Source organism: Strix uralensis, chromosome 2, assembly GCF_047716275.1.
Source record: "Strix uralensis isolate ZFMK-TIS-50842 chromosome 2, bStrUra1, whole genome shotgun sequence".
Lineage (NCBI taxonomy): Eukaryota > Metazoa > Chordata > Aves > Strigiformes > Strigidae > Strix > Strix uralensis.
This window is the reverse complement of record NC_133973.1, coordinates 39,403,523-39,422,963: the sequence shown is the minus strand read 5'-3', so window position 1 is coordinate 39,422,963 and position 19,441 is coordinate 39,403,523. Positions and strand designations below refer to the sequence as shown.

Below are 19,441 nucleotides of genomic sequence, written 5' to 3'. Positions count from 1 at the left end.
CTACATTCCCTTCACTGAGCTTGCGTTTTGAGGAAGCGTCATCTCTCTTTGTTTACACTGAGTCTCCCAGCATCAATCGTTGCTTTACTTTCCCCTCACCCTTAAATTCACTGTAGGTCCCAAAGGTAAACCACCTGAAGGAACAGAATGTCCACTTCCTGTGGTCCATCCACCCACGGGTGAAGAGTTTGTTTCGCGTTGTGGAGTTTGCAGAAATGCTTATGCTTTTTAGACTAGCTTTTTTTTTTTTGTTAACCAGAGCAAAACAGGTGCCCTCATCCCTCGAGTGTCCTGGAAATAAAGTCCAGCTGGGATGAGGATGAGACCATTTCATAACCCAGGTAAAAGGAACAACTGACAGTGCAAGAAGGATGCCAAATCCCATCTACATAATTCTTGCTGTGAGGTACTGGCATTTCTGTCAACCGAGACATCAAAACTTGTGAGGTGTTTGCATGTGGCCACTACAGTCTAGGAAACATTGGACATTTACAAATAATTGCTATTAAAGGCTCTGTGTGTCTGTGGACTATCAATGATGCTGGATTTCAGGAGAAAGAAAAAAAAATACTGATTATTGTATACTGACTTTTTGTAATCTTGTACAATTGTAACGCAGCACGAGTGGGGATGGGAAAGAGGAATATTCTGGTTTATTTCCTAGACTGTTATAAAAAGAAATTTGTGTTAGGAAGGCACAAATGTAAGAAGTATCACGCTGTATCTAAAGGTATCAGTGTTTGTCCTGTCTAAGAATTCTTAAATTACAACTGCAGCTTCATTTAAACTTCTGGGTTATGCTTGAACTAAACTCCAGAAAAGTATTGGCCTGCTCTTGGTATACAGCTGCATACCTCATAAACCTGTCAAGGTCAGGAAGGAAAGAGAAAATAATTTCTAAAAGAAAACGCACACGGGCAGCGGACAGGAGCATCTTTCCTGGTCATAACCCGCTAGGAAGCCCAATCCCCACGTGAGTTTCCTTGTGCAGATCCAATCCTTCCAAACGACCTGACGTGTACAGGAAGCATCCATCCCACGGCTCAAGGCACAGCTGTGTGTTCCTGTGACGTGACAACAGACACAAGCCTGCACACTAGAAGAAGAGAAAGCTGAGGCTTGGAGATGACCTGGGCCAAGGACACCTTGCCCACATGTGTGCAAAATCTGATTTGTTTCACTGGGCCAGACTAGCATCTCCCTGGGATTGCAGGCAGATCAAGAAGAAGCTGTCTCTGGCGAATCACCGAGGAACTGGATGGGAGATGATCTCACCCGTGGGATGTTCTCCTCATTGTTTGTGAAGGGAGCAAGCCAGGATACTGAGAAATGCTGTGTTTAAAATAAAAAATAAATTTCAAAAAAGCTGAATTGTTTACACACAGTCCAAATGTTTGGAAACAGGGAAGTCCTACCCATGAAGGCAAAAGGAAAGGCACAGTTAGATTTCCAGGTCTCTAGGTGGGGACTAAAATTGGTTTAATAAATGAATCCACTGATCCTAGATGTATTGAGTGCAGGCCTTATTGCTGTTACAAACCACCTGACAAGAAGATTACTCACAACCTATTGTGGAGACAAAGGGAACGGAAGTATCTGAATGCTTTTAGACACTGCAACGTACCCTCCAGCCTGAAGAAGAAGATGAGAAATCAGGATTAAGTGACCACTTCATTGCTAGCCACAGATTACTCAGGTTACTCATTTCCCATGCTGCTGCAGAACTGGGTAAGCAGGACTCAGACTGTCAAGTTCACCAGAACGCTGGGAAAAACATAATACTCATATGTGTTTACATATATAGCATCACATGAAACTATTCTCAAAATCCATCCATCAATTTACATGCTCTGACATCTTGCTTGTATTGAGCGCTCTGAAATTCTCATCAGCTTTTCAAATATTCTCTCCTCCTGCAGTAGCAGGCAAAGCTTACTACAACTCATTTAAAGGCATTTAAAGATAAGGCGGGTTTAATATTATTTGGCGCGCTCTAACTCTTCAATCAGATCGCGTCTCCTCGGTAATTTATTATAGAAGCTTCTAAAATAGAAGTTCTATCTATGCAAGTAATTGCCATGTAAATTATTATAAAATCCCAAAATGCTTGGGAATTTCTTCAACGCTTTTGTTCTGTGATACACTGACATGTAAAATCGTCAGCTCACCACTGCTCCTGAGAATCTCTATCACCATGTGAAAACACAAACAGTGATACTCCTCTGAGAGGAACAGCAGACTGCTACTAAGAAGAAACTGTTTCCACCACATGTAAACCACAGCAAATCTCTTAGCTTCTCTCTACTTCAGCTCCCAGCATACACAGGGACAGCCCCTTCTCTTGCCTCAAGAGGTTATCTCAAGGAAAAATTATATCAAGGATCATGAGGCTCACTGACATTATGGATAGACCAGACACATCACCAATATGCACACATTATGTCAAATTGCTAAAGTTATCCATTTATTTTCTGTGGCAAACGGGGTCCCTTCTTTCTTGGTTTGCACATAACATTAGGTGGGTCAGGAAGCCTTTCCATTAGAAACTAACCAATACTTTTTTTTCCCATTTTTATCATGGAAATGACCCTTTATAAGTCCTTTTCCTAACAACTTTGCCAAGTTACCTATCACAGGGAAAGTTTTCCACGGTACTCACACTGATGTTTTGGGACATATTTTAGTTAAAGTTTCTGAAAAGAGCAAGGAAAAAAAACCACCACATTCCTCTTACTTTGTCACAGGTGTAACAATTCCCATGTTCACAAATTCATATGCAAGTTGTAGGACAGGGACTTCAAACTTAAAGAGGATAGGGAGCATTTTCTATCAGGGAATATCTTTTTGCAGACGCTGTTAAAATTTAGCTGGTTAAAACCACATTTTAAGCTTGTGGAGGAAGGCATAGCTCACACAAGTTTGATAAAGACTTGCTAGAGCTACCAAATACATGAAGACAGAAATTTCACAAGGCTTAAATTTGGGCTGATTCCAGGGGAATGGGAAGGAAAAATAAAAACAAGCCACAAAATAAAATAAATACAAAATGAAAAACAACTTATGTGCAAAACATACTGGGCAACCTGATCTATAAGAATCAATGGTCATGCCACTTATAATACATCCAAATCAACTCATTCCATCTGTTCTCACCCTTACCAGAAGGGAGGGTCTTTCAAGACTTCCCTAAGCATCTGTGTCATCCCTTAAGCAATGAAATTCAGGTTTCTGGAACAGCTGAAACTATTTGCTTCACAAAAAGAAGGAACATTACGGACCCAAACGAATAATTCATTTGATGACTTTCTTGTCTAAGTCAATACTAGAAATGGTTTAAAAGTTCATTAAATTGGTAGATTGAGAGAGCAAGGCACTGAAAGCTAAGACTAATACCCTGGGGTATCAATACAGAAACAATTCCATTCAGGACGTTTCACAAAATTTAGAAAACTTGCTTTGATATTTAGACTTCTAGCGGGTCTATTAATTGCAATCATCCAAAAACAAAGTTAACTGAGGAAGCATAGGGGCCCTTGCTCCATTTAGTTATGGAGAACTGTGGGGAGGAAAATGAAGGTGGTATTCAGTGTGTGCCCCACTCCTTCTGTTCCTTCATACTCAGAAACACCAGCCTCGCTGGATCTTTTTTCTGACCTAATGCGAGTACTCTTACGCTTTGCTCTCAGAGAACATGAAAAACTGCACTAGCACGGGTCACGAAACCTCACTTCAAAATATCACGGGTAACGGTTGCAAGCCTTAAATACTATTCTGCTGTTTTCACCTTGGCTGACTGCTCTCCTTCAGTAAGTAGGTAACCTGTCTTTTTTTCCTTTCCTTTTGCTCACAGCTTCTCCCCACCTCCAGGAGGTCTCCAGACACACATACACTTACATACTTGCAGTCTTCTAGTGTGGCAGGTGTAGCAGTACTTTGGCAAAGTAGTCACTCTGTCCTTAGTGCTCTACTAGAATAAAAGGGTGAAGAACTACTGTACTGGGGGTTCGAAAAGGGACTCTAAGGGTGAAATAATCAGAGCTGTGAAAAATTATCTGGCTTTGCTAGAGCTTGAGGCAATTATTTTGTGTTTCAGCCATCATGGCTGCAACAATCGTGCTGTTCAAACTCACTCTAGTATAAAACCTCCTCGGGTCCATTCAGTATAGATTTCGTTCCAATCCAGAACTACCACAAACCTTGGAAAGCCTACTTTGATTTTCAAGCTTGTCATTAAAATCTGCCCCCATAAACACGTGCACATCAATTTCATATGATTTGAGTTTTCATCGAAGACTGAGAACTACCAGCCTTCGGCAGATTTCCACATGTGCAGGGGTGCACATGTCCATGTGTGTGAGGGAATTAACCATTTAAATTTGTGTCTGGAAGGACACTAAAAGGACTCCCCCATCCATTGGGCAAGACAGAATTTTTCATGAGAACAAAGAGCCCAGCTTAAACTGCTTTCAGTGCACAGATTCAGCTCCTCCAGTAATATAAACTGATGTGGCTCTGCTCTGCTGAAGGAAAAAGAATTGTCGTTATATGGTTCGGTTCAGTTCAGTTTGGCTCTGCTTCCTTCTTAGTTTCCCTCAAACTCAACACTTTGATACAATGTTTTGTTACAACGGTTAGAGGAAAAAAAAAAAAAGGTCTCAGGTAGCCAAGGAGTTGCGATAAAGGAGCACAGTCCCTGAGCACATTAAAGCATACTCTTCCTCTGCTAGAATCACTGGACACCTTTTCAGCCAAAGTCCACCAAGAAGCGTATTTGATAAAATTTCTGGTTGTTTCTAGAGAATCCTGGACTTTTCCAGGACCACACAGCATTTCATTATGACAATGTCACGATCACGACTGCTCAACTCTTTCTACAGATTGTCTCACGCTGATCTGCCATCTACATTTCTTTCTACGATAGGGTTTCAAAACACAGTTGGAGTAGTCAGCCTCCACTACTGAAAAATCATACTATTGCAGTGCAACAAAATCCACAGGCAGAAAGCCAAAATTATGCTGTACTATGCTGCGGATTTATGAATCTACATCCTCAGACTCCAGGAGGTATTAACCAGAGGTACAGCAGTAGTAAGTTGGGTGGATCAACACTTTGGGATTCCTTAAATAATAACAGAAAACTTGTAATGTATTAATTGTCAATGCAAAGAATACGGTCATGGTCCCTTAATTTAAGGGTGCAGAAATTTTATAATACAACAGGAATTGGCATCTGGCTAATTCACAAACACTTGCTTGAATGCTGACTCTGACCAACTGAAAGATTCTCCGTATTTTTAGGGAGCCATGAATTCATCCCATTTTCTTTTCCACTACCCATATTCACCGGTAAACAAAGAAAATCATACCACAGGGAGTATAATATCAGAGGTATTTTCCACTGCTATTTTAAGATACTCTTTCAAAAGAGCAAGTTTCTCTCTATCCTATGTAGCTTTTAAAGAGAACCACAAGCTGCTTACGTCTATTAGGTCCTTCAAAACTAAACAGAGAAACCCACTGGGAGGCAAAGAGAAATCTTTCTAAACCACAAAACAGACTGTTAATTGTCACTGGCCTCCTGCTTATTCCCTCCTACCCCTTGAGACAGGATATTGCATAATCTGTCTGCTGTTACTCTTTTGCCTAAAAACTGCTATTTGGGTACACATGGTAGTATTACAGTAGAAGAAAACACCTCGTGATCTCATAAAAGAATGACTGAATTATTTAACCCCAGGCACCCAAACATAGCACCCTTTTAAGACCTCATACATGTATTTTTAGTGCCTTCCTTCCCAAAATGATGTTCAAGTATCTGCTTACAATACTGAAAGAAGAATATCTTGCTATGTATTTTACCCTTTATGATTTACAGGTCTTTTGATTTTCCTCCCCAAAACAAAAAAATAAGTGGAAAGACAACAGTGGGGGATCTTACAATGACAGCAAAGCTCAAGAATATTTGCAGTAACGGAAAGAAAGCTTTCAGCCTTCTCTCACGTAATTTATGCACTAATAACTGAGCATTACTTCATCACTGTCCTCAAGCATAATTGTCAGAAGACATTTGCATAGTTATCTAACAAAAAATTCTGTTTGGCAATCAACTTGAGAGAGTCTTCTATGTATAGGAACGTATACGTATTCATTCTTCTTGAATAAAGCTACAGCTTCCATACTATACAGACTAATGCGGAACTTCTGAGTGTCTGTCATCGTCTTCACCCATGTCATGTTTGCGCTCTCTTACGATTTAGCCACCTGGGGCATGCAGTAGACCCCCAGCGCGTTCTCTGCTCTCCATCACAGCATCTTCACCTGACGCAGTGAGACAACAGGAGGGACAGAGCACTCGGAAGCCAAAACGGGAAAACCCCTCTGTCGTTTTGCCTCTGGCTTCAGCTTGCACTTACGCAAGTGAAAAGTATCTCCCCTGTAAAACCAGTGACAACAGTAAGACAAGCAGCTCTGCTCCATTTAGTGATCCCTGCCTTGTTTCCAGTTATTCTGTCATTTGAATTCCCCATTAAAAAAGTCACATCCCCGGCTATGTGAGGCTGCCACATGGTGACATGTTATTCTGTCCCTCTTGTCCTTCCTCTGCTCCTCAAATGTCACAATGAAAAACTTCAATCTCGTCTCATTCCCTCGCCATTAACAAGAGCCAGAAGGTCAAAAGGAGGATTTTTAAGAATGTCAAAAATAAAGGCAGTTTCAAAAAAGTCCAAGTTTACACCTCAGGTGTCGTCTACTTCCAAGCAGAATCATAAGGATTGTATCCAGTCAGAAGGCAAGAGTACCAAATGAAACCTGGATTACTTCTAGCTTTTGAGCACAGAGCAATCAAAAAACCACATACTACACACAGTACTTACAATAAACTATTCCACTATAAACAGCTTGTCCAATTCAAACTTCTCTCTTTTTTGTTAATTCACGGCCATTGGAGATGGTCAATTAAAACCACCTACAATCTCACTGGAAGCTGAAGGATGTGGACAATGAACACAAATCCTTTAGAACATTTCTTTTCCCTTGCTTTCCTCAAAACCCAACTTTACTCTGAAAAATGACTACACTAGAAACACCGGTAGCAATCACCAGCATTATCCTCACTAACTAGTGAGAAGGCTTCTGCAGGTAGTAATGGTTCATGTCTTCCATCAAGCCTAAAGCCTAACACTTAATTGCTTTTACTGCCAAACACAGTCTTAACCACATTTGGCAACACGGTGTGGCAAGCTAACGTTAAAACACTTGCACAAAATTAATCAGAAGTGAGTTCATCATTTCAATTCTGATATAAACAATATTACATTAATTAAACACTTAACTGAGAACGTCCACTTTCAAAACTCCCGTCCCCCAAATCATTCCGACATGTTTCTGCTCCCTTCCACAATAGCAATGAAATGTCATCAGCAAGGTCATGGTTCAAAGTGATTTCAGGGCTGACTGCAAATCAATGCCAAATCACAGATTGGGTCTTTAAAAAAAAAAATTAAAAAAGAAAAATCTTAAGTTTTGATCAAGAGGGACTCGTACCTTAGCATGGGATGACGCTGTTTAAACAATTCCCTTAAAGATTCTCCCAGTCATAACCAAAACAAACCCCTGCCTAAAGACATCCAGGAAAACCAGGAAACCCAAAGGAATATTATTTCTAGGGTGAAATGCTGACAGCCCAAATACTGGGAGAATGCGCAGTTACATTCACCCAAACGGCCTCCGTTCAGGTTCTGCACTTAGAAAAGCCAAAGCCAGACAAACGTACACTAATGAAAGCACAGCGTTTACAAAGGTACCAGCAGCACCATGGCGTGCAGAATTCCTCCTACCCTGGTCTTTCAGGGCACTCCTTACTCACCCCAGCACCAGCCAGATGACACTTGTGTTTGCACACGTTACTCGTACTTCCCCACCCTTCTTTGCTGCCATCATCACTTCACAGCAGAAACAGAAAATACCAAGGAGGTATAGCCTTCTCCCTTATTAGTTTTCTGTCTTACCTAATAAATCATTATTCTCCAGTGCATTCATGATTTTTCTGCTCCTGACTGCATCCTACTTACCCATATTGTTCTAACAGCAAGGGTTTCAAAACCAGACAGGCTTAAAAACTGTCCCATTAAAAACCTAGCTATGCCTTCATTATTTTTTCCCCTCTAAAACTTGAACACTGGTAATAACAAGGGAGAGGGCTCTAATCTAGATACAGATGCCAACAGTTAACGGACACTTTTACTACTGTATTGTCTTCATCTACTTTAGTCTACTACATATTTTATCCAGAGACCAAAGGGATAGAAGTACTCCTGAAGAGAAGTATATACCTGTACTCTAACTCCAGAGCATGACAAAAGTCAAAGAACCTGTTTTATAGCTGGCAACCGCGAAAAATTGTACAGAAACAACAGCTAGTGTAGAAAAAGCTGTTAGAAAAAGTGCCTTCTGCAATGCAATGTATCGCTGCAGGCAGACGTATTGCCATTTTTGACCATTAATCTCCAATGTAAAACCCAAACATGTTTTGACACAAACATGGGCTTCGAGAATACTCGCTTTCATCGTATTCCAGTCTGCTGGATTACTTTACACAATGCGAAGATTCCCCATTCCCAGCACAAATCTCACGTTCTCACCTGTCCACATCAACACACTCGATAATGCAATTAGTACTATTGCTACACTAATGCCTACAGCGAATGAATGCTAATTCCTACATCAGATCTTTATTTAACTGAATGGATGACTCGTGCTTCTCTTAGCCTTCTGAAGTCACAGTGCATATAAACACCTGGCAGCCTTGGCATCATTAGCCTATTTATTACCTTTAGCAGGTTTAATATTGCGAGAACGGGAATTCAGTTCCTCGTTTCCTCCATTTTTCTCTTCCCCAACCCACCATGCACTAGGGATTTTGTGCCAAGATTCAGGAAAAGGAATGAGGTTTCACAAGGAATATTAAGTACATCTCTTCCTAAGTCTGACCTTCTCTAGAGTTCTGCAATGGCCCCAGAAGTAAGGAGACAAGCTCAGATTCAACTCATACAGTTGCTCAAAAAGCCATCAACTGTGCCATGTACTAACTGCAAATGAAAAAGAAAATCTCCAAATGACAAATGGCTTGCTTTCAAACAGTGCCTTCTCCCAGAAGTCTGTCTAATAGCAGAATCCTTGGAAACAGTGTTCCCATGGCCATGGATATTTGCTTCCATGGTATTCAGACAGTACCTTGCAAGTTCTGTACCACACATCTAAAAAAACATTTCCTTGAAGCTCCACTCTCCTCTTCAACCCTTGGAAATGCGCTGGTGCTGTACACAATTCCTGCACTGGCCCCATCCCTCTAATACATTAGATAAAAACTTTGACACACTCATGCTGTAAAACATGTTTTCCTCCTATCTGCTGACACACTGCTACTTTCACAGTTTGCGAGGCTGTACAGGTAAAACGTAGTCGTCTAATCCAAAAGTTACCACAGTACTGATGGAGAGAGACTAGTAAATTCAGCTGCATTCCGATCACAAGTTATCCCCACACAAAATGCAATCACTCCTAGCAGCATTCTCCCTCACATGAAATCACTGTGGGGAAAGGCAATTTCTCACCAAACAAAAAGCTGACAAATTCGCCTGGAACCAAGAGAGAGAGCAACTGAAAAGAGAACTTACTTATCAACAATGAGGGATGCCACAGAGAATTTAAATGTGCCAGAGATGCACTGAAGTGAAGAGGCAGTGCAACTCTCTTAAAAATAAATAAATAAAATGCTCATTTAAGGAGATTCCTGTTAATACTCATTTGTGGAATACAGTACAAACCACAATGGAATTTTGTTTCATTTCTGATATCCAATTTTGTTTCTAAGCAATACAAAAAGCACACCCAGAGAAAAGTTACAGTGAAAATAAAAAGGTACAGATTAATTGAATTAGGAAGAAATTTCAGTGCAGGCTGAGGTAAAGATAAAAAAAAAAAAAACAAGCAAATTCAGTTCCTGAGCAATTGATTCTGCTCTCAAGCTGCGCCACAGCATATGGAAAGCCACACAGAATGGGGCCACTCAGTCACATCCAGGACAGACCAAGATACAAGCTTAAAAAGACCTTTTTTTACAATAGAGGCAGACTGTTTGGAACAGGAAGAAGGCAGAAGGCTTCCTTACCATATATTGCATGTATATGTTCATTGGTATACATTGTATGTATATGTTGATATGGTCTTTCTATAGAGATAGATAAGAAAAGCTACTCTAAATATCCAAAAAGAAATACTCACGTATCAGCTTCCTGCGCCTACCACAAACATACCTCCTACCTACCGCCCTTGTTCTCAAACCCACGCTGCTCTTTAAGGTCGAACCTTTCAGCCGGTCTTACCTATTCGGCTTTCCTAAGTTTCCAGGCTCTGGGACAACACATCAGCACGCTCATCCCTGGCAGAAAGGAAGTTTGGGTCGAAGGCAGAGTAAATTCAGTAGGCAAGGCAATAGCAATAGAGCACCGGGAAACAAAGCGCTCGGTCACAGAGCAATCCTGCGCTGCAGCTGGCTTCAGCCATCGCTTTATCAAACAGATTCCCTGGCTCCCTCCCCACCCTGCAGCACCAAAGTTCTCACTCACAGACAGCAGTTAATCATCAGATACGAAACTTGTCTCTCTTGGTAAGGAGATTTAGACGAGACAACATTATGTAATAACATCTTTTGTAGATAGGCAAACAACTCCATGACTGCAACGTCACACTGAAAATCATTTAGTAAGAGCCTTCATAGGTACTGTTATTCCACTCTAAAAAAATACAGCTACAACCCACAATTCATACGGCATTTTGGTTAAATAAGCATTTCTCCATCCCAAAAGAACTTCAACTACCATGAAATCTATAAAAGTCAAAACATGCTAGTAGGTATTTCTTAAGCGTAAACACAGTGCTGAAGACAGCTTAGAAACATGAACACGTTAAATCACTCCAAATGTCTGAACACACCAATTTTCTCTGGAAAGCATACCCACGCGCCCCCAGCCTTACAAACCACATTCCTCAAACCTGACTCAGATCTACATACAGCAACTCTCATTGCAACTCTCACCTTCCAGATCTTCACTGTAATTGCTTAGATGCAAAACAGAAGCACAGACACCCCTGGATCTAACGGCATTTGGGGAAGAAGAACAGAACATGTATGAAGAAAACAACCTATGTGGAGAGTGTGCTCTCAGAGATGGCACAGCTTTCCTGAGTATATGCATAATAGAGGCAATAAGGCTTCATTACAATCACCTGTTCCAGCCTCTCCTACGTAGAGCCCATAAGATTTCCCTCCCCATATAAGTCCTGTTAGAAATAGAAAAAACATCCTTGGCTTAAAATTTTTTAATGATGAAAAAGCTTTATGAACTTGTTAGTCTAATGAGTGCTGCTATTTTTTAAAAATGCACCCTCTGTCTAGTCTCAGGATGTCCAACTTCAAATTTCCAACACTGGATCTTGTTAAATCTTTTCTCTCTTGGGTAAATATGCTGTTCCTCACCTTGACATTTCTAGGCAAGGATCCAACCACTTCTTTTGTCCTTTTGGAGCCACTCAAGACAACATATGCTCTGAGCGGTTTTACAGCCCGGGCCTTTTCAATGTTTTTTATACTGCAGTGGGCTGCACCTTGCACACAGATCTTTCACCTGAAGTGCACACAGCAAAACAGTAACACTTGTGCACCTCACAGGTAATATTCCCACCTCCTCCTCTATCTTCTCACATTCATGTAAAGGGCTACTCCCTGGCTGACTGCTTGTCAACCCTCCCAAGCCTTTCCAAAAATCACTAGCCCTGGGGCACAGAATCCCCTCACTCACCACTCCTTGTGGTACGACTCCACACCGGGTACGCTGAAGTGCATATGGGCTAGCTGCGCTCGGGAACTATGAAGTGACCCCACTGCTTTTAGAGAAGTGGTGCTCAGCCTCCACCATTTACTCCTTTCTTTGTACAGTCCTATAATAAAATGGAAGTATAATAAGTAGACTATGTTTTCCAAAGCAAAATCCTGGAGGAAAACTCTAGCTAGCACACAGCTGAGCGTTGATCTTCACCTGAGCACCACAGAGCCACTCACCTGCTCGGTGACGAAGAGGACAACGCAGCGCCTGTTCCTTATCAGCCCTTTCTGCCGAACGATAGCCACAGACCGCGTCACTGACGGGCAAGAACCGCCACCTTCAATTTGCATAGCAGCGTATGCTGTAAAGCATTAAAAAATAAAACTCAACCAAACACACAACCACCTCCCGGCCACAAGCACCCGCTCTCCGGAGGCGGGGGGGGGTGCGGAGCCGGGACCGCGCCGCAAGCTCCCCCCTCCTCCGCTCCCTCGACTCCTTCTCACAGGCGCAGAAAAACAAAACAAACACCCCCCTCCCCCCAAAAAAAAAAAACCAAACCACAAACCCCAGCTGCTATTAGGAAAGAGGGACTTACCAGGAACCTCGCCAGGAGAAGAAGAATGCGCACAAGCAGCAGCATCACCGCCGCGGCGCTGGCTGAGGGCTGCGGCCGTCAACTCCGCAGCTCGGCGCAGCCGGGAGGTGAAGTCCCGCTCCCGCCGCCGCGGGGCTCCGCTGCGGGCTCAGCGCGGAGCGCACACGCCGCCCCCAGCGCGCACGGACCCACGGACACACGCGCGGACCCACACACAGAGTCACGCACGGGCGGGCTGGCCCTGACGCCCGCAGGGGCCGCCCTGCGGCAGCCGGCCTCGCCCCTTCCCCGCCCGCAGCCCCGCTCGGGGAGGGCCGGAGCCGCCCGCCCGTGGTTCACCGCCCGGCCGTCCCCGCCGGCGGAGCCGCCTCCACCGCCCCGCGGGCGCCCCCCCGTACCTCTCCGCCGCTGCCGGGCAAGCCCCGCCGCCCCGCAGCGCCTCTCGCCGGCGGGGAGCGGCCGGCCGGGGGCCGGGGACGCGGCGCGGGAGCCGGCGCCGCCGGGGCCGTCCCGCGCTGCGGGGAGCGGAGCGGCGGGGTCGGGCGGGGCGGGGGCGCCTCCGCAGCCTCCCTTCTCCCTTCTCCTCCCGCTCCCCTGCCGCCCCCCCCCGCCCCCCGCCAGCGCAGGCTGCCCCCCCGGAGGCGGTCGGCGAAGGGGGCGCGTCCCGCCGGCGGCAGTTGCGCTTCCCGCTACCGTCATCCCCACGTTTTCGGCGGTGGTTTAGTAGCGCGGAGCCAGCAGCCCAGGAGGCGAGTCACTCATCTCTCAGAATGGGCTTGGAAGGGGGGGGGGCAAAAAGGTGTTTACAGTCTTACGGTTTGTCAACCCTTAGGAAACAGGAGCTGTCTCTGTTCGGCGCCCTGGGTGAGAGCAGCGTCCAAAAGGTAAAACGGTATTTAGGTGTATAATAAAAGGCTCTTGCCGTAGCTGGCCTCCCTACAGCTACACATAATAATTCTTAAGCTTTATGACCGCCACTTTTAATGGTTCAAGTGAGTTAGATTTATCGAACAGCTACAAGTATTACAAAATACTCCAAATTTCAAAACTAACCAAGCAAAACAGCATCTTGATTCATCTAGATGAACTGAAAGATTCAGTCACCCTCACAGGCATCCTCTGGCACCTGAAGAGCTCACCTAGCAGGCATCTAAGAAACATAATACAACGAATTTAGCACTCAGGTATATTCCTTAACATGGTAAAATACGGTTTTGAAACTGGTGCAGTAAACAGAGGTAGGCCACATGACCATACTTCAGAGCTTTTCTTTGTCACAGCTGCAACTGAATTGAAAATTGATCTGATCTGATCACTTCCAAAAAATGACGATGCATGCAACCAAAATCTCCTGCTCGGCTTTCACCTGTAAAGTTTTAGCATAAAAAATGCAGTTTATGCACAATAGCAATGTAATGTTACTGGTAACCTTCAAATTCCTAGCGTTGCACTTTTAATGAACTTAATAAGCTTCTATTATTCCAAATGATGCGTATGTTGGCAAGTTTATACTCAGGAGGTACAACGTTTACTTGTAAAGAAATCCAACCCCTTTGAAGGCTAATTTGAGTTTGCTGCCTGTTATACCCACAACACCGTTCTTTGACTTGTTCGGAAAAAGCTGTTGAAGGGACCTGCTCTAAATTAAATGCTCGGGTGCATCGTTTGTCTGTAATTATCAGAGTAACACATTGGTCTCTGTAACAGTGTGAATCACCATATAAAAGATACGCAGGTGAATATATTCGGTCATGCATGACAAGTATTAAAGCAACAGCTTCAGATCTATGGGTTTTTTACAGCTTCATCTTACAAACGTTGTTTAGGGGGCTGGTGAAAGGAAGGGCTAATACGCGTCCGCACGGCAGCCGGAGAGCTCAGATACAGCGTTACCAACCGGGGTACCCAAGTACAAGGAGAATTTCTGAGAACCATCAGAGACCTTTTGTATTCCTGTTGGGATAGAAAGCAGCCGCTCTTAGAGACTGGAGGCCCCGTAATATTTTGCTAGCGCTGCCCCATACCAACCCATATTTATTAAGTGCTCCTTGTCACCCATAACAGACCACGTGAACCGAGGGCTTTCTAAATCAGGATTACAGAAATCTGTGGCCTGTTTAGAACCAAGGGAAAGGATTCTTGCTACTATTTGTCTTTGGCGACTTCGATCTCCATCAGTAACACCTGCCTCACTGTAAAGAATTACCTCACTATAAAGAACTACCCCACTATGGTCCCAGGCTGCAGCTTTATTAGGAATGACTCACAGGACTCAGGCCCTTTTACTGAGTGCTATGGCAACTCTCCTGTCCTCCGGGACAGTGGTTTTCCAGTCGGTTTGCTTCTCTGGGTACGGAACTGCTAACTCCACGCACCAGAAATCGAGGCACTTCAACATTTCCTGATATCCTGGTTCACACAGCCACAACATCTTCCAAATGTGAAGAACTTGCACAAATGACACAGAGTTCAGTTCAAGAACGCTAATGAAGAAAACCTAGATTGCTTTCATTTCAGGTAGCATTATGGAGTGCTCTGCAAGCTTTTCGTTCTCCTCACCTTAATCTAATCTACCAGCAAATATCAGAAAACTAGGCTATTGAGGCAATTTGCTAAACCAAAAGGTTTTGAGTAAGAAATCGTGTGGCATGAAACAGAAAAAAGATTCTTTCATGAACACCCATAGTTGTTAACAGCAAGAGCTGCTGTGGGATAACGACCTTTCACTCCTAAATAGCACAGGTGCTAGGAGAGGAATTTGAGCACAAAATTTTAAAAGAAAGCCTTGTCAAGGAAGCTGAGATATGCAAGTTCTCATCATCCTTGTTATTTTCCAAATAACTCCCTGGGTTATTTTCCAAAAATACAATTGTGGCCATAATGAAGAAAGAGAAGTGTGCCTGTTACTAACTCTCGTTGCTCAAGGTTTTGAGCTGTCACTTGGTGGAGGTCTTCATAAGAAAACACAATGCCTTCATCGATTGGAAAGTTACGGAACCCACTGCAATACGAGTGTCCTCTTCCTGAATATATTTTGCAGTGGCTTGAGATCTTTTATGTTCTGCATTTTAAATTAAGGACTTTCTGGCATTGCTGTAAAAAGGCTCCCTGTTCAAATTTTAATGTGGCTTGTAAGACTGATGTGCTTCTCTCCACCATCCCTGAAAAGGGGGGAAGAGTCAGATTTATGTTTTGAAAATTGCATGTTTTGGTGCAGTAAAGAATAAGAAGGCAAACCAACATTGCAAGAAGAAATACACCAACCGCTGCAGAACAAATAGCACCACTACGTTTCTTTAAACCATTCCTCAGCTCGTCCAGCGTTCCTTCTTGAAAGGAGGCAGATTTACTAAATCCACGTTATCATGCCTGCTGTTTTAATGTCATTAAAACAGTTAATTTCATCTGAGAGTGTTCCTTCAGAATTTCTGCTTGATGAGCATGTGACATACGGGGTTTGTTCGAATTCGACATAACCCTGTCAACTGTTTTTTTCAGTGTGCATCAGAAACGTTCATGAGATCAGTGCAACCAAGCAGCTGCAGGATCGGGACCCACCTGCTTTTCCTAGGACTTGGATTTTGTGTTTATAACAATAGTATTGGGCTGCAAGTCAGAGGTTCTTGTCCCTGAGCTTACTTGCCACACCATTTTTATTTATGCAACATGACGAGGTTTTCTTATTGCAAAGCCAAGAAACGTACCTCTGAGAGAAAAGCAGTGTTTTTCAAGCTTCATTCCAGTTATTCACTGTTGTCTTAGCCTTCTCTTCCTCTCCAATGCTGAACAAGTGTCGTCAAAAGCAGGAGAAGGATGCAGAAAATTTTATACAAGAAGAATGAAGCCTTCTCTTGTACAAGACGGGAACATTTTGAAAAGGCAATTATTTAAGGTTTTTCTTAATGTTATTTACTACAGGAAAATTATGTCACAGGCTTAGAATTAAAAAGGGGGAACCAATGTCATTAGCTGTTCTGAGACAAGGTCAGTGAACAGATTTAGAAAAGTGGGTATTTACAAAAAGCTTTTCAGGATAATTACAGTGTCTCCTGTTCTTTTTAGAGAAGTTAAAAGCGGACTTAGAGATATCTCAAATGCATCAACACATTTGTACTTCTCTTTCTCACACACATTTGCACTTCTCTTTCTCACAGCATAAAACGAGGAATCTATTTACTTGCTCCTGCTTTTCTTCAGTCCATCGAAAAGAAGAAGAGAACGCACCTACTGGTGTCTCACTGTGCTATGTTAAGCCAATATTTGAACTACTGCCTAGAATGTACTCATGCAAGCTAAGGGAATGCTCTTACAGCCCCCGTTACCGTGTGTACGATTTACTCAGAGAATTATTTTGGTGTCAGCTAGGGCATTCTTTGCACAAGCAAGAACTATGCAAAGTGAGTAAGAGGTGTAGAATGAAATGCTGCACAAAGAAATACTCGGTTAACATCCAGGTGCCCTGTGTTCCACAGCAGCACAGAGAGAAGTGTTCCTCCAGGCAACACTGAGGCAACCATCAAAAGAACTTGAACACTGTATGACACACCTGCCAAGCAGAAACCAGAAGCACAACGTATCATTTCACCCTAAATGTACCCAGGAACTTTTCAGAATTCCCGTTTTACTTCAAAATAGCTAGCTACAGTTCTATCAATTAGCAAATCCATCAGTAAAAGAGCTGCATTTTTCACAAATGTTTTATTGCAAAGAATTCAAATGGCCTCTACAAAATACAGAAACATTTCATGAAATCAGTTGATTACCTATATAGAAAATCTGTGAGGTTCATCAAGAAGATAGCTCGTGTCACCTAGATGTTAGTGATCATCTAACTAACTGTCCGTTGACAAGATTTAGGACTTTTTAGAAGATGCAGAGGGAAAAAGCAAAAACACCCCTAAAATGCCACACAATAGAGAGTGAGCAGAAACAGGCTCCTCCTAGCTCATGAATTATTGTGTCTCACACTTAACCTCAACATTTTTGCTGAAGCTGTGAAGAGTTATGGCATTTCTCCTAAAAAAGCCTCCCTAAACCTCCACAAAATGACTACAGTTACTTTGGCTGAAAATGCACACACAGGACCCTTAGAGCCTGTCAATAACATGTGACTTGCAAAAACTTCTAGGGTTTCAGGCAAAACTCTTCCTTCTCCTCTGTTTGCTGTCCCTGAACTACTCCAGGGTCAAGATATTTTACCAATGTCTTTGCATCATCTTGACTCCCCGGATCATTTTGATGTAAGCCAACCAGAAAATTAGTCTGTAAAACCACAAGGTTCATTTGTAGCCTTATGAGGTAATTTTTGCTAAAAGCTGTCATCTTGAATGAGGGGTTTTTTTCAACGTGCTTTAGGTGACTTACAAACACAGCCTAACTGTGTTGCCACCAACACTATAGAAAGAGAATACTTCCTACAGGCACTTTTCTATGCAGACATCCAGTTTTCTCTCTGTAGAAGGCACGTTTTCCAAAGTCAGCTCTGCTGCTTGGAGTCCTTACGGCACAATCACGTCTCTTCGCTGGCTATCCCTCTCTTAGCACACAAAGACAACTGCGAATTCCTGTATTTCCAGTTCAGAGAAGCCCTTTAGTCCAAAAAATTAGTTTCTTTTCATGCTTTTCTGTGGTATGTTGGACAGTACTCTGGACAATGTTTTTTGTTGTTTCAGCCAGAAAGGTGAAAAAGGATGACCAATGTCTCTTCCCTTTTGGTTGGAATAAATGTTCATTGCCTTAAACCAGGGCTGTGACAGAGAAGAATCATTAAGATTTCTTGCTGCCTAACACCAGCTCCTAGTACAGGTATAGAAAGACAATCATTATATTAAAAAGATTATTAAAAAAAAATCATCTTTCAACATCTGAGGAAAATGAGCTCATGTTTGGTTAAAAGGCTACGTTTGTCTAATATTTTGCAGCCACGGAAAGGCGAAACCTACTATTTACTACCTTCTTCTCAGTTCTTCAAAGATGCTCTCCCTTGCTCTGCTGCCTGTCTGACCTCTTAGCAAGCCAGTGCAGAAAACTGGCAGGAAGTTACTCAGTTTTTGTTGCTGCTGATGTAGAGAGCCACATCCCCAGGGTGAGGAGTCAGTGGAGGACCGGAGCCTCTGCCAGGGAAGGCAGGGCTGTGCTGCTGTGGAGGAGGGAAATTGAGGGGAGAGGGGCTGGAGCACTCCATACGCTGGCACTGAGCCTTCCCATCAGCACAGCCGTCCTGTGGTGTTTGCTCCACCTTAAAAGTAATGGGTGTTTGGGTTTGGTTTTTCCCAAATAACAAGAAAAAGATAAGATCACCAAAATGTAAATGCATCCATGCAACATTCTTGCCAGTTTTTAATTCAACATCTGGTGGTATGTGTTTTATATCAGCGGCGTTAAGAACAATGTCAGGAATGCATCCCAGTCCTATAATGGTTATTTTCACGTCAGGAAAGAAAAGAATAACTTAAAAGATAAGTGCTCTGCTCATGGTAAAGAACCACACGTTTTATTTAACTTTCATTCCGTTAAGGTCTTGCCTTCAAGAAAAGGGTAGCAGTGTGCCTGCTTTTAGCAGCTGATACTGCAGCCTGTCTAAATTACAAAATACTGAGATGAAGCATTTTTTATGCATAGTACACAGTACCAACACTCACAGACTCAGTGTTTTTCAACACGTCCTTTTTAAAACAGTTCTTATTTTTACTTAAATTTACTTTATTTATTGATGGTTCTTGGACTTTGACGAGAAAACCTGGCCACCTGCGTGTGGCCAAACGTCCTGATCCAAGCCGAGGAGTGCACGTAACTCGGCCTAATTACTACTAAATAATAATGAGGAATTAGGCCTAATCAGTAATCTGGGATTTTTGCCACAGACAAAACCACTTCCTCTCCTACAGCAAAGATTTGTGACGGGCCCATCCTAGCTGTCCAGCCATACAATACGTCCTTCTTCAGACACCCCTCTTTG

General features: G+C 43.0%; 1 long non-coding RNA gene across 1 annotated transcript; it reads right to left on the bottom strand.

Moving 5' to 3' along the window:
- Positions 1-992: 992 nt before the first annotated feature.
- On the bottom strand, positions 993-12,241 carry LOC141940135 (uncharacterized). The gene is made up of 3 exons (XR_012627890.1): positions 12,122-12,241; positions 11,862-12,000; positions 993-1,332 (listed from the first exon to the last, which is right to left on the bottom strand). It is a non-coding gene; the product is annotated as an uncharacterized LOC141940135 (long non-coding RNA).
- Positions 12,242-19,441: the final 7,200 nt, after the last annotated feature.